Here is an 11,826-nt window from a genome sequence, read left to right as displayed (position 1 = left end):
GTTTTATATTGTGTATTGTGTTAAGTTTTTACGGTTGTTTTACGGTTATTTTTCAGTTGTTCTACGGTTGTTTTTAGTTGTTCTATTTTGTGTTTCATTGATATTTTATAAAAATACACTACTTTGGAAAAGAAAAAATTCGTGGGACAGTATTTTTATAAAAGTCAACCTGAATTCTAACAATTTTGTAAGTTTTCTAATAATATATTGATGTAAGATATATGAGAGGCCCATTTTAATATATATATATATAGGGTCAAGATGCAAAATGACCCTAAATCTAACAATTTAGTTACAAGATGCAAAATGGCCCTAAATCTAACAATTAAGTTAATAAATGTCCCTTTTTTAAAAAAATTAACAAAATGTCCTTTTAGTTAAAAATTTGATTATAAAATTACAATTATAACCTTGAATAATTAAGTGTTTGGTATAGTTATTTTGCACAATAGTATATCATTTTTATGTGCAATAATATATTAAAAAAACTAAAAGGTAGTATGTATATTTTTTGAAATAACTGAAAGGTAGTATATTAGTTTAAGATTGTAGTACATTATTTTAATGTGCTATGGTATATAATGAACGAAAGAGGGAAATTAAAAAATATGGAATATTAGTTTAAGTTTGAAGTATAGTTATATTTCACTAGGAAATATTGTCTTTATGTTCATTAGTATATCATGAAGGAAAGAAAAAGAAAAAAAAAACATGTGGAATATTAAATTAAGTTTTTAGTATATATATTTTCCACTATATTGGTGGTATATTAATTTTTCACTATAGTATTTATGCTTATGATTGCAGAATATAGTTTTTATATGCTATTATATATCGTGGAAAAAAATCATTTAATAGTATATTAGTTTAAGTTTATGGTATATTTATATTGGTCTAAGGTATATCATTTGTATGTGATGTGTATATCGTGAAGGATATAAAGAAAAAAAAAACTATTAAATATTAATTTAAGTATGAGGTATAGTTATATTTGACTAAGGTATATTGATTTTATGTTCATTGGTATTTCATGAAGGAAAGAACAAGAAAAAAAAACTTGTGGAATATTAAATTAAGTTTTTTGTATAATTTTTTTTTCACTATGCTGGTGGTATATTAATTTTTGAATATGGTGTATCTGCTTATGATTGTGATATATAGTTTTTGTATGCTACTGTATATTGTGGAAAACAATTCATTTAATAGTATATTAGTTTAAGTTTGTGATATATGTATATTGGTTTAAGGTATATTGTTTGTATATCATACGAAATATTAATAAAAAATTAATTATATGGTTAAATAACATATTAGACAACAACAACAACAGTAGCAAAATCTAAAAGAATAAAATATATAATACCTATTATATAATGAAAAAATAATTGACAAAAATTCAGTAGAGAGGTTTTGATTTATTGTTTTCATAATTTCCATTAAAGGAATAAAATATATAATACATTTTATATAATGAATGATATTTTAGGTATTAAAAAGTAAAAAAAGATATTTGCATTATTATTTTAAAAAAAGGACATTAACTATCTATAGAGTTAGAAATAAGGACATTTACTTACATTTCTATTTTCTAATAAATGTTTATTTTTTAAAAAATTAACAAAATAATTAAAAAATTGATTATATGGTTAAATAACATATTAGACAACAACAACAGTAGCAAAATCTAAAAAAAAAAAATATATAATACCTTTTATATAGTGAAAAAGTAGTTGACAAAAATTCAGTAGAGAGGTTTTGATTGATTGTTTTTCATAATTTCTATTAAAGGAATACATATAATACATTTTATATAATGAAAGGTATTTTAGGTATTAAAAAGTAAAAAAGGACATTTGCTTTATTATTTTAAAAAATGGACATTAACTATCTATAGAGTTAGAAATAGAGTCATTTACTTACATTTCTCATATATATATGGAATACTTCTTAATGGGTATTATCCATTGATGATTACTAAGTCATTTCACTATAAATATTAATTTTAAACAAAATTAAACTATTAGATTATCTAATGACGAATAATAAAAGAAAAATTTAAATTTTTGTGCTTAATTTAGCTACTTAATTAAAAGAAAAAAAAATCTTTACTTTTTACACTATATTAAAAAGGGGCTTTTTTATTATTACACTTCAAAACAATTTTATTTGCGTTTTTACGAAATTATACATAGAAACTCATATTGCAACTAGCGCTGCAACTTAAATTGCAACAAAAAATCGTATAGAAACTCCTATTGCAACTAGCGCTGCAACCACTTTAGAAGCCCAAACCGTAAATTTGAATAAAAAGTTAAAAAAGAAAATAGTAAATAGGGTAATTCCCCTATTAAAAATATATTTATATAAAAAATACTTAAGTCAAATTTAACCTTTTTTTGCCGAAAAACTTTTTTTCTTAATTTTTTTTTTCACTCAATGAAACAATCCTAACTCATATAATATAAAAATGAGAGATTTTTTTAATTAGATAGAAAAACTAAGCATAAAAACTCAAATTTTCATGATATTATCAATGAATGGGTAATAGCCATTAAGAGTGCACCCATATATATATGGAACACTTCTTAATGGGTATTACCCATGAATGGTTACCAAGCAAATTTAACTATAAATATTAATTTTAAAATATCAAACCATCGGATTTTGATCTAATAACGAATAATGAAATCAAAAATTTGAATTTCTATGCTTAATTTAACTACTTAATTAAAAAAAATATCAAAAAATATCTCTTTTTACACTGTATCAAACATATGTTCGTACAAAAATATTTAACTCAAACTCAACTTTTTCTATTCTTATTTTTCTTGCTAAAATATTTTTAAAATTTTTTTACCGATGGAACAATCTCAGTCAATATGATATAAAAATGGGAGATTTTTTTAATTAGATAGAAAAATTAAGCATAAAAACTCAAAATTTTCTAATTGTACCCATTCATAGGTAATACCCATTAAGACTGTACCCATATATATATATATATATACTAGGTTGATGTTACGTGGAATGCACGTATAATTAGTTTTTTTTTTTTTTTAATTAGGTTCAATACGGCGATATTAAGTGCAATACATGTATGTTTAATTTTTTTTAATTAGGTAATGTATTTTTCTTATTAATTTTTGAAATGAAATTTGAGATTTTGATCTTTAAGAAAATTTTTTAGCTATTGTTACATTGGTGTGTCATTTAAATGTGATTATATATGTATTTTTTAAATTTTTAAATTATTTTAATTAGGTAACATATTTGATAATGCATATATTGTAATTTACTTATTCTTAAAAAACTCACATAACCAAATTTGAGTGTGTCTATAAATAGGTAGATTCGTAAATTTGATATAAAGATTTTTTTATTTCCAAACTTTACGAAAAATATGGTGTGTAAATTCAATTTGAAATATATAATAAATAATAATAAAGTTAAAAATATGGTTAAAATTATTTATAATATTTTAAATTTAAATTTCTTTATATAAAATATTTACATAGTTTTTCATTTTATTTTAATTTAAAGTTAAACTAATAAATTTAAAAATAAGATTAAAAATATCAATAATATTTTAGGTATTTTAAATTAAAATAAAATTTTATTTATATAAAATATCTATATAATTTTTATTTTTAAATATATATAATAATATTATAAAATTAATAAAGAATATTATGTTAATTAATAGGATATTCTGTTCAAGTTAACGTAGAAACCAAAAAAAGCATCGTTAAACCAAGAATTCTGTTACATAAACTTATTTTATATAGAATAGATATATATAGGTGCACTCTTAATTGGTATTACCATGAATGGGTAATAGTAGAAAAAAAAATGAGTTGTTATGCTTAATTTTTCTATTTAATTAGAAAAATCTCTCATTTTTACATATTATATGGACTGAGATTGTTCTATCGACTGAAAAATAATAATAAAAAAATAATTTTGACAAAAAAATAATAAAAAAAAAGTTGAGTTTGACTTAAATATTTTTTATGTAAACATATTTTTAATATAGTGTAAAAAGAGGTAATTTTTGATATTTTCTTTAATTAAGTAGCTAAATTAAACATATAAATTCAAATTTTTCTTTTGTTACTCGTCATCGGATCAAAATTTAATGGTTTAATGTTTTTAAAATTAATATTTATAATTAAATTTGTTTCGTACCCATCAATAGGTAATACCCATTAAAAAGTGTTCCATATATATATACTAGGGTAGATGTTACCTGCAATGCACGTATAATTAGATTTCTTTTTAATTAAGTCAAATTATGTGATGTTAAGTGTAATACATGTATATGTTTAAACTTTTTTTAATTAGATAATGTATTTTTTTTTAATTAATTTTAAAATAGAGTTTGATATTTTAATCTTTAAGAAATTTTTTTTTAGCTATTGCTACATTTGTGTGTCATTTGAATGTGATTATATATATACGTATTTTTTAAATTTTTAAAAACCTTTTAATTAGGTAACTTATTTAATAATACATATATTGTAATTTACTGTATTCGTAACTAAAACTCACATAACCAAATTTGAGTTTGTCTATATATAGGTTGGATTCGTAAATTTGATAGAAAAGTGTTTTATTCCAAATTTACGAAAAATATGGTGTGTAAATCAGTTTACCATTACTAAAACAGAAAACAAAATCAATTTTTTATTACAACTATTTCAATTTAAAATATAAAATAAATAATAATATACTTAAAAAAATTATAATATTTTAAATTTCAATTTATTTATATAAAATATTTACATAATTTTTTTTATTTTAATTTAAAGTTAAATAAATAAATTTAAAAAATATGATTAAAAATATCTATGTATTTTAAATTAAAATTAAATTTTTTTTATATAAAATATCTATATAATTTTTATTTTTAAATATATATGATAATATTATAAAATTAATAAAGAATATTCTGTTAAATAATAGGATAGTCTGCTAAAGTTAACGTAGAAATCTAATTAAAAGTATCGTTAAACCAAAAATTATGTTATATAGTCACATTTTATATAGAATAGATATGAGGAGCTTATGTCTTCTTTTATTATAAATATTTATATTTATATATATATATATATATATATATATATATGGCTCCACATTTGAAAATTGCAAGGGAGGGTAATCTATCTTTGCTTATTTTATAAAAACAAAAATAGTTATTTATGTTTGGGTTATTACATAATAAATGAAGATATAGGCACTTATTTCTTTTTTTTTTTTTAAAAAAATATTATTTATTTTATTTTACAATATATATTTGATTTAATAATTATAAATATATATATTTTTAAACCAAAAAAAAATGTTAATATACGTATAAAATTTATATTTTTTAATTTGTAAACTGTTATTTTTATTGTAATTATTATTTTAATTCTAATAAATTAAATAAAAATAAACTAAATAATTATCTAAATAAATTTAATATTGACGACATAAATATGTTTTTTTTTTTTTTTGAATAACGACATAAAATATGTTTTAAGTCTACTAATAATAGAGTAAATTTTTAAATTTTTAGCACTTAAATAGTTAATAATTTTTTGGCAACAAAAATACTTAACGTTGCTGTTAATGCAGATTTTTGTTAACCAAATTTGAGCCTCACGATTATGATTCACGAACACAGAAATAATAAAAGCTATAGAAAATAAAAATATGGAAACCGAGTTTTTTATGTGGTTTTGCAGTTAAAATTCTGCATAGTCCACGAGTCAATGTTATTCAGACTTTTGAGTATTTTTTTTAGGGCCTCTTGTCTAAGAGTTTTTTTCGTCCCCCCTTTTGATCTTATCTGCCACCATTTATAATTGCATAGTGGCAGTTAATTACAAAGCTAACCAATATACATTTACGGCTATTATCCCTAAAATTGTGGGATTTGATTACAAATCAAGCCAAATGAATGAGGTTTTTACATAGCTATGAATATCCCGCTTTTATTGAGCCAAGATGAGCGCATAATTAAAGATACACTACAAGAAAATAGATTTTCAGCGACTAAATTTTTTGTGACTAAATCAACTTAGTCACTAATAGTTAGCTTTTACGACTAATATTTAGTCGCAGACATATTTAGTCATAAAATAATATTTAAATGGAACCAAAAGAATCAACGACTAATTTTTAGTCACTGTTTGCTATTTTTAGTGACTAAAATTGTACTTAGTCACTGAAACTTTTGCACCAAATTAATAATTGTGGCGGGAGCACTAAATGTTGGTGACTAAAATTATTTAGTCACTAAAAATTCTCAATTTGTGACAAAATATTTGGTCAGTAAATATTAAAGAGTTTCAATGACTAAAATATTAATCCTAAAAAATTTATACTTACATTTATTATTAATGGTTTATATATACCAACTAATTATTTAGTCACGATAAAATATAAAACTAAATTACTATATTTAATGTATATTATGTCACTACAAATATTTTAGCTACTAAAAAATATAATACTAGTGAGCTATAAAAGAACAAATAATATATAAGCTCATTAATAAGCTAATTAACAAACTTATATATATATATATATGTTCATTAATTGTTTTTTTATTGAAAGGATCCTATTGAACAATATTTTTTTTTTGGTAAAAATCAATTTAAATTTAAAATAATATAATGAATTAATATATAATATTGTTTAAATATTTTATCACATTAATAAGTGATAATTGTTATTCTTAGACTTTTTTATTTTAAAATTTATCATTTTGATTTGTCTAATAATTAGTTAGCTATTTCTGTGCATATATATTTTATTTTTATATATATATATTTATAAATTAATTCATTTTAATAAGACTTCATTCAAATAACTATTTTATTTTTTTTAATGTTTTTCAGATTTTAATTTAGAAAATTAAATATTTATATAATATTTAAAAAAAATTAAACTAATTATCACTACAACAAATATACCTTTCCATAATACATGCTTATAAGTTTATTAAAAAAGTATTATATTATATACATATGTACGTGGTTACGGATGTCTAAATTGAAATGAACTCTTTGTCAAAAGCCCAATAAAATTAAGCTCACGGTTAACAAAAATGAACCCATTTCGTGAAAAAAAAGGTCTCAGTTCTAGCTGCCATGGCGGTTATCGGCATCGGAATCTAATTGTCTCATTTCTAGCTAGCGTCGTTCTTCATCAGTCGATCTCCATTCTTCACTCCGGCTAGGTAAGCTATCCTTCTCACTTTTACATTTGTTTAATTATTATCTAGTAATTCTGAAATTTAAGGGTTTGTAGATTAAACTGAAATTAAATTTTGGATCATCATCATCCAATTGGACAAAATTGTCTTCTCAAATAATCATTTGCTCTATTTCATAGAAATTTTTAGTCTCGCTCACTTTTGATTTTCTTTTAATTGATGTATATCTAGACAGTACTTTAATATACATTGTTGCTTTGCGTAACAGAGTTTTGATTTTACTTTGTTCTCATTTTATTTCTATCTATATTTGCAATTAGGTTTTTGAAATTAGGTTGGAAACTATAATCGATTAACGAATTCCTCTTCGCTACTTCTATCGAACCATTGAATATTGATCATCTTGCCAGACAAGTTCGCATTTCAATTTATTTGTTCTCATTTTGTTTCTATATTTATTTATTGTTTGGTTTTTGATATTTGATTCTTAGGAATTAATTCTTAGCAAATTATGAATTGTTTTTCTCTTTTTTCATAATGATACAACTCTCAATCATCATTGTTGGAGCTGTTGGTGAGCTTAAGTTGGCACACTATGTATTTGTTGATCAACAGTACTCCTTTCATATGTCACATTCCCTTATTTAATTTTTAGGAGCAGTTTACTCTACTTTGATCGAGAATACAAGCTCTTTCATATTTATTCCATTAAATAAAACATGTGTTTGGAACAGATGCTGAAGGCTGGAGTAATTAGTGGATATTTATTTCATTAAATAAAATATGTGTTCTCACCTTTTTGTAATCCTAGAAAATATATTTTCTTACAATTAATTTTCTCAAAATTGTATGAAACAGAGATCTCTTATTTATGTAAAATTTTGTTTAAATTTGCAGCATCCTTTTATTTGAATATGAAAATATTTGAACTGAAGTGCTACTAACAATATCAACAGTTTTATTGCAGGCACACTTGGCTTATGGGAGTGGCAACTGTGTTGAAAATGCTTCAACATTAAAGGTAAAATAAAAAGATTATTGTTTTGAAATTTTTTTGTAAGGTAGCCTTCTGAGCAGAGTGTTGAGTGGATGGGAACTCATTATCAAATTTCGTTAATTGAGTGATACCCCTTTGTTATTTTTTTTACATGTTTCTACAGGCTGCATACAAGGTGGGGGGACATTGCATCAATGCTTAATATTTATTAAATGAAGATGAAAACACCCACATTAGTAAGTTCATTATATCTTTCTTAAGAAATACAATATCATGATTTTCTTTTCTTATTGGCAATAAAATAAACTTGAATATTATCTGGTGAATAGCTCTGGCTGTTGGAGAGGATATCTTTACTAAGATGAGCTTACAAGATACAACAAGAATATTATTAAAATTGTATGTACTATGTATAAACAAATGTCTAAATTTTTCTCTGATGCATGTATCTTTCTTTTATTTTCTTTGCAGGTTCAATGATTGTAACTAGTTAAAGGGAAGAATAGTCTCTTGCATATTGGCCAATGGTAAACTATTATCTGAAAGATAAATTATTTTCAAAAAATAATTTATTATCAAATACTGAAAGTGCTAGCTCTATTCAACTCTGTTTTTGTACAGAGATAATTGTTCTATTTTAAGGTTGTACTGTTAAGATTTTTGTGTGGGACATAAATTTTGTTTCAGATTCTTTGTTCTATATGTGAATCTTTATTTATTTATTTTTTGAAGGTTCAGTGATTGCAACAAAGTAAAAAGTGAAGAATAAGTTGTTTCTTATTCTCCAAAGGTAAACTATTATTTATTTATTATTAATTAAAGGATGAATTGCTTCCAAAAAATTTATAATGAAGTACTGAAAGTGGTAACTATATCTATATATTTAACTCTGGTTTTGTGTGGATTTAGTTGCTTCATTTAAGAGAGTATTATGCATAGCAGGGCATATTAACATAAGGACTAGTTACAACAAATTCTGAATTTTGATTGTAGTGAAAAGGGTCTCTTTTGTTTGGGTTATGGATGACCAGTAAAAGATAAGCATACATATATATATATAGTGACTGATTGAATGAAATTAATAGTGACTAATCGTTCATATTTTGTGCAGTGATTTTTACTAAAGAACATGACACGAGATTACTGCAAAAAGTGTCAAGATTGTTGCTAGGAGCTTGGGTCTCTTGAAGATTGATGATATAGTTTTAGCACAAGACAATGCAGAGTGGAATTTCGATAAATAAATTGTAGTGACAGCTATGTTTTGCTGCTGATTCTTATATTTGGTCTAGTTGTGGTCTAGTATTTTGTCTTTTGAATTATTTGTTTTTGCTTATAATTTAAATGAATGTAAACTCCAAATTAAAAATTAAAATAAATTTTATAAATTAGTTTTTAAAACTAAATATTTGTCACCAAATAATTAATTTATATAATTATTTATTTATTATTGCCAACTAAAATATTTGGTCACCAAATATTTCATGACTAAATTTTAGTTGCTGAAGCATAGTTTTTTGGTTGTTAAAAGTGTACAATGAAATTCAGATGACCAATATATCAAATTTATTGTGACTAAATTTAATATATTTTGTGACTAAATTTTAGTCATAAAAATTAACACTATTTGTGACAAAATATTTTAGTCACTAAATCTTTTCTACGACCGACTTTCAGTGACTAAATGGCGACTAAAAATAATTAGTCATAAAAAATTTTGGGTGACTAATTAATGAGTTTTAATGACTAAAAAACTAGTCGGGGAAAATGGGTTTTTTTGTAGTAGTCGTATCTCATAGGGATGCCTTGCCGAGGATGGAGCCAAGATCACTTTGATAGCGAGCAGAAGCTTGTCATTTTAGCTTTTCGAGACTAATATTGTCTTAATCGTGATGGTTATATTCTCTGGGGTCGAGAAGATCTTTCTCGCATGTAAAACATCTCTTAGCGAGATAAATTCCTCGCTGTCTGTTATCTTAGCACGTCATACTATCTATACTCAGTTTGTATATCGTATAATATACACTAAGTATTTTTAGTGTTATCGCTTTCTCTTTCATGCAGCGAGGTTGAGGCCTCGTCATGAACGCATGCACACATGGTTTCTCTTCAATACATAAATTAGCAGTTCGTATGATACTGTCTCGCATAAGGCTATTTAGCCAGCCGAGTTATAAACCTACCTTGCGAATTATATTTCTAACGAGTTGTTCCATGCTAAGCGTACTTGTCGTTTGTGTGTTTGAGTTCTTCCCATCTCGATCGACACGTGTTCTCCTCTGATGGGCTTACCGAACTTCGAGTATAACAGTTGCAATTTTTTGGCACTCGTAAGTACCTTAACATGAATTGCATGCAAATACATATGTAGCAACCACTAATTGGTCCACATCATTTACAATTTATTTATTATTTAAAAGTAATAACAAAATTACTAAAATTTAAACATTTTTATTAAAAAAAAATTAACATTAAAGCATGTAAAATTTTGGGGATTTTTACATTTGGCACTTTATTTTAAATCTAATTTTTAAAAATGACGTGAATATTTCTTTTACTCTTTTCTTTAAGTGTATCTAACGTTTTTATTTGTTGGCATTATTTCAATAACGTGTAATCTCAATTGCAAAAAAAAAAAAAAAAAAAAAATACTATGACCCTTTTTTTCTTCTTTTTTTTTTTTTTTGATAATTAATTTTTCTTATTTTTTCCTTTAATTTATCTATGACGACCATTCTATCTCTATATTCTTTTCTCATTTTCCACTTTCTCTCTTCTTTCTCTAAGTTTAAAATTAATTTATGACCATGTCGTTATCGGTTCAGCTTAAAAAAATATCATTGTAATCTACTATTCAATGTGAACGCTTCAAGATATGAGAAGCATATATTTTTTTGCTATTTCAAAAAAAGAAATTATTTAGTTACTTAGTGATTAGTTACCATTGTATATTTTTTTTTTAATCTTAGTTAATATTTATTTTAAAATTTAGTTAATTGAATTATATTATACTATATGATAGCTAATTAATTTCTACAATAAATTAAAATTACCAAAAATATATCTTAAATGATATTAAATACCACAATATAATTTTAAAATAATTAATTGATAACTAATTTAGATATATAAAAATTTAGATAACTGTGATTTTTTTTTGAACAATAGACAACTGTGATTTATTAAAAGTATTTTAAACAACATAACACAATCTAAAAATGAATACATTCTTTTAAAAGTAACTCATCAAAAAAATTAAATGTTACATATATGGGATATTTTTATTTTAAAGTGGATCATTTTTAAATAGTAACCAATTGGTATCTTATCGACATCTCATAACCAATTGGTCTTAAAAATATGCATTATTTATATATATAAAAAATATATTATATTATACTATATGTCAACTATAAGCTTCTACAATAAACTTAGTTACCAAAATATATCTTAAATAATTTTATGAAATCATAATATAATTTTTAATTAACAGTTACTAATTTAGATATTTACAAATCTCGCTAATAAATTATGTAAGTTATTTTATTTTATTGTAACACAATAGTTTCTTAAATAAATTTGAAAGTAAAACAAATGTTGCTAAAAAGAAGAAAGTAATGTGAAAGAT

General features: G+C 23.1%; 1 long non-coding RNA gene across 2 annotated transcripts; it reads left to right on the top strand.

Annotated features, from left to right (window-relative positions):
• Positions 1-7,028: 7,028 nt before the first annotated feature.
• LOC115723666 (uncharacterized) lies at positions 7,029-9,686 on the top strand. Of its 2 annotated transcripts, none has more exons than XR_009687373.1 (6): positions 7,029-7,225; positions 8,169-8,222; positions 8,362-8,434; positions 8,670-8,725; positions 8,931-8,988; positions 9,310-9,686. It is a non-coding gene; the product is annotated as an uncharacterized LOC115723666 (long non-coding RNA). The 2 variants fall into 2 exon arrangements; XR_009687372.1 differs by having other exon boundaries at positions 8,158-8,222; positions 9,310-9,684.
• Positions 9,687-11,826: the final 2,140 nt, after the last annotated feature.

The sequence above is a fragment of the Cannabis sativa genome, chromosome 4 (genome assembly GCF_029168945.1).
Source record: "Cannabis sativa cultivar Pink pepper isolate KNU-18-1 chromosome 4, ASM2916894v1, whole genome shotgun sequence".
NCBI lineage: Eukaryota > Viridiplantae > Streptophyta > Magnoliopsida > Rosales > Cannabaceae > Cannabis > Cannabis sativa.
The sequence above is the reverse complement of the archived record's forward strand: the minus strand, read 5'-3'. Positions and strand labels throughout refer to the sequence as shown.